Below are 4,750 nucleotides of genomic sequence, written 5' to 3' on the forward strand. Positions count from 1 at the left end.
CCTGCCGAGCATCCATCCCACCATCCCTGGGAGGAGAGAGTTGTTTGGCACAAGCCTGTTAGCCAGCTAAAGAAGGTGTATAGCCCTGTTTGCAGGAGCAGCAGAGAGCTGGACACTACAGTGCAGCCTGAACAAGCTCAGTTGCTGCTTGAGTTTACAGCCCGTCCACCCTCACAGGACATCCCCAGTCCCTGGAAGCCTGCTCCCGTGTCCTGGGGTCCATCTCTACTTCCAAGGATTGCAGCAGAAGCACTTTGCCCATTAACACTTGCCCTACATCAGGACCTCTGACCACGTTGATAAGCACGTTGCTTCTCAGCAGCCAGACACCACTTCAAGTGAGTGGCTTCCTCTTCCTGTTAGAAACACAGGGCTCACAGTAAAGCCACACAGTAAGGTCTGGAAGCATCTGAGATGCCATCTGACCCTCCCAAAGAGTAATTTGAGCTATGTTTGTGCCTTACCTTGGGAAAGTCACCCCAGAGCTCACCCTCTAGCATGGCTTTCGGAAGAGCTATGTGGCTTTCAGGAGAGCTACCCGCAAGACATTTTCAGTTAGTCTTGGCCAATTCACAGCAGGTTGAAATCAAGCTCCAATGTCGACACTAGACCACTGAGACAGACAAACACAACAGTGTGGCCTTGTTGCACAGCAGGAGATGATCTGCAGCACTATCCCCACACAGGGAGGATACAGGCAGACCTATCGCAGCACAAACTGGGCCTTCACGCTACCTCAACCTGAACATCTCCTGTCCTGATTCTCACCAGATTTTGCAACAGCTTTAATGGATCCCACAGAACTCCCTCACCAGATTTGCCAGGTGAATAGTTCTGCTGGCAAGAAGGTGGCAGGAACTACCAGACAGACTCCTTTCCCATTTCACCCATCTGCTCCCCTGTATTCAAGCTGCATCTCACAGGAAGCATTTACCTGGGAGGCACGTGGCCAATTTGCATAGGCTTAAGAGCTCTCCCCCTCCCCACTCCACAAGCCTTCTCAGCCATGCTGATCTCACCACCTCTACCCACCTACCCAAACACTGAGGCTGCAGGCGATGCTGCTTGCAACCACCTCAAAGAGCTCTTCAGAGCACCTGCCTGGCGAGTGTGACCTTGTCCTCCACACTGACTCAAGACAGGGTGGAAAGAAACCCAAATCCAGCCCCCTCTGCAGGGGGAATGCATAGTTCTTACCCCAGTCCCCTTACCGGTGTGCATTCACGTAGAAGGGGCTCCTCAGGGCTTGAAGTCTCTAATCCCACAACGAAGAACAGCCTCCCCCCATCAGATCTCCTGCTATACCTTCAAAGCCTGATCATGACTTTGAGCACCAGAGCCTGTTACAGTCGAAGTGCTGTTTTATACTCAAGGGCGAAGGATAAGCAGCTCCAGATGACAACTCTCATTAACCAAGCATCAATACAGCAGCAAGGCCGACACACCAACTTGCTTGTTTGTGTCTGTGATGTGCATCGGCACTTCCAAGGCAGGGAAGAACAGGAGAGCATGGCCTGCAACAGGAGCTGCCCACACCATGGCACACAGCACACCTGGTCTGAGCAGACACAGGTCCCATCCCAGAGCAAACCATCACACCGAATCCCCTGCATACCCCCAGGTGACATCCAATCCTCTCTCTTCCCAGATGCCAGAGCCAAAAACACATAGGGGTTTTAGCATTAGAAGGAGCAGGGAGCGGTTTTAGCAGGGTGGCACCCTGCGTACCCTCACATTGGTACCAGCTCTCAGGCTCCCACCTCAGACATATCGCCACTTCTCTGGGCTCACAATGAGCCTGTCCTGCTCCGAGTTAGCCCAAATAATTTGGATGGCTCAAGTCAAATCAAGCCCAGACTCAACCACTCCACTCCCACATTTTCACATGGAAGATACAAGTGAGAAAAGCCCAACCAAGGGCTGGAGAACATTCACATCCTTCAGGAGCAACAGCCCCTGAACAGGCTCCCCCTCAGCCTCCCTTCGCCACAGAAGTTTACAGATCACCACCATCTGTTGCAATGCCCAGATAAGGGGATGACAGTCTTTAATTCAAGCCTGCTTGCTGCATTGCGGTGCTGAGGCACTCCTGTTCCTGGGAGGCAGGTGGGTGGGCATGTTCAAGCACATACACGTCATGGCCCATCTCCCTTCCCACGGCAGACAAGAGACTCAGGAACCAAAGGCAGTGGGTTTGCAGCCTGATACTCAGAGCCAACCCTTGGCTGGTGGTCCCTGCTACAATGATGGACCCCCCTATAACCCACCATTAAGGCTAAAGTCGGACCATGTCTAAAAGTCTCACTGCAACTAGCTAACAAGTTCTCCATCGCAGGCACAGGAGCTGTCAGCTCCAAGACTTCTCAATTAACGAACATCCCAAACTGGTGTGGTCACAGCCAGCCTGTGCCTGCAGAGGAGGGACGGTTCCTGGAGGGAGAGCTCCAGGGCTCTCAGGGGTCCCAGTCCTGCACCCCCACCGAGGGCAGCCCTCTCCAGCCACCTTCCTGGCCATCACGCACCCTGGAGCTGCCATTCCAGGTGCCTGAGGGCAACCAAAGGGGCAGAAAGCAACATTTTAAGCTGAAAAGCTTGAAGGCAATTTCTCAGCAATGGAGAAGCTCTCCCCTTTTCCTCTACGCCCTCCAAAGCCCCCAGTGTACTGTTACCAGGCACAGCAAGTCACCAGATGTAGGACGAGCCTCAGAGCAGTTCAGGTGGCAGAGGATTTGTTATGGAGCATCTTCTCCAACCTACTCCAGAAACATGAGCTTCCCCCCGCCTCACTGGGGGAGAAACAGGATGGATGACAGCTCTGAGCAGATGCGTTGCCCCACGGCTGGGAGCAAGGCTGTGGCTAAATATGGGGATTGCATGTCCCAGCTCATCCCCCAGGCCCTTGGAGGAGCCAGCAGATCCCCAGGCCCCCACAGTGTGGGCAATGCTGGGGGCAGTGGGTCCAGGGCAGCCAGAGACACCCTCCCTCCCCCCAATTTCACACCCACCGTCACATCCCCACAGGGCTCTCATTCCCCTCAGGTTATCCAAGAGGTTTGAGGCGCCCAGTGCAACAGGTCAAACCATTTATCTTATTCCTAACCAGGTTTTGGAGCAGGTAACCATGAAATCAGCCTCTCCACGAGCATCCCATGGGCAGAGGAAGATACTGGGGAGTTGGCCAGCTGTCGTGTACAGGCTCCAGCCCACAAGTGGGAGGAGGTACACGGGGCAGCTGACAGGCACAATTTGGGCACGTGGTGCTGGGGGCAGCTGCAAGCTAAAAACGGCATCAGCGGGACAGGTCTGGCAAACTGGTACCATCAGAGCTGCTGCAACTAGAGCCACCTGAGGTGCAAAGCTAGTCAGCCTGACTGTCAGGAAGCAAAATGCTCAGTCTGAGCCTTTCCAAGGCCTCCCTTCCAGGCGATCTCTGTGCCAAGCTGCAGATACAGCAAATAAGAAAAGTTTTTACATCAGAATGGGGCAGTTTCAGTTATTAGAAACCCATTAAAAATGCTTCTGGAATCCAGTGCTACCAGTGGCCCCAGTTACCATGCTCCTGCTCCCTGTTTACCCAGGCTGCTTTGAATAAATACAGGAAAAAAAAAAAAAGTCAGAAAACCTGCAAGGGAAGTGGAAGGGGGAGGCAAAGAGCAAGCAGACGAGAAGTGAATTACAAAGCCATGCAAAAGACAAGGGCCCTTCACCCCTGCAGTCCCCTGGGGATTCAGGGAAGCAGGCAGCTTCGCATCCAGCCAGACACATCTTTAGCAATGCACTACAGCATGCGCCAAATGCTGGAAATAAAAGGAGACAGCTCAGCCATATCCATCTCTGCACAAAGTAAAAATAGAGATGCCAGGAGCTGGGCACGTCTGCCTTCTTCCAAGGTGATTTAAGGAGAGCAGCCGTAGACTTCAAATTACTTTTTCTGGTGACCCAGTGAGCTGCCTTCCTTGGGTAAGCTGGCACTGCACCTTGGGCAAGAGGAAAGCAGAGGACACGCATCCTCCTTTCCCCTGCCAGCAGCAGGTTGTATGCCCACATCCCTACTTCCAAAATCCAGTCATGTACTGAGCAAGCAGAGTCACCAGCCACCCTGCACTCTGCAGCAGGGCCAGCCCCAGTCCCAGGTGTCCCCCTCCAGCTTCAAGACCCATCTATGTCACACACCTGCTACAACAGGTACAGGCAACAGACAGTGGTGGAGGGAAGGAGATGCTGACAGCTTGGTTGGTTTAGGTTTTCTGGGGTGGGGAGGGGAAGCAGCAAAAAAGCTACAACAGTCTGGGGTGGCGGCTGTTGCATTTGGAAGCAGCTTACACAAGACAAACAGACTGTCCTGTCGTTCACCTTCCTCGACAAGGACAGCCGAAGGGCTGGCGACCAAGGTCTGAAACGGCACTTATGAACAGCCCTGGGTTTTTGCCAGCTGAAGCCTACTCAAGTCAGCACATGGGCTCGGCGATGCCTGTTGGACCCACAGGCTCCAGCCATCCCTGCTGCAGGGAACGGGGTGCCGAGCCCTGTGAGCATGGGATGAGACGGATGGCAAAGCCACCCTGTGCGTCTGCAGTGATGGCATGCAGCACAAGGGACCAGGGTGCACATTCGTAATGGGCTTAGAGGGTACCTGGGGACTGAGTTACCCTTTGGAAAACTTGTGCACACCTAGATCCAGAAAACAGGGGAGCAGAGGGGGATAAAATGCTGTGGGACATGAGCGAGTCTGCATCAGAAAAGTCTTTGT

Source organism: Haliaeetus leucocephalus, unplaced genomic scaffold, assembly GCF_000737465.1.
Source record: "Haliaeetus leucocephalus isolate CR32 unplaced genomic scaffold, Haliaeetus_leucocephalus-4.0 Scaffold306, whole genome shotgun sequence".
NCBI lineage: Eukaryota > Metazoa > Chordata > Aves > Accipitriformes > Accipitridae > Haliaeetus > Haliaeetus leucocephalus.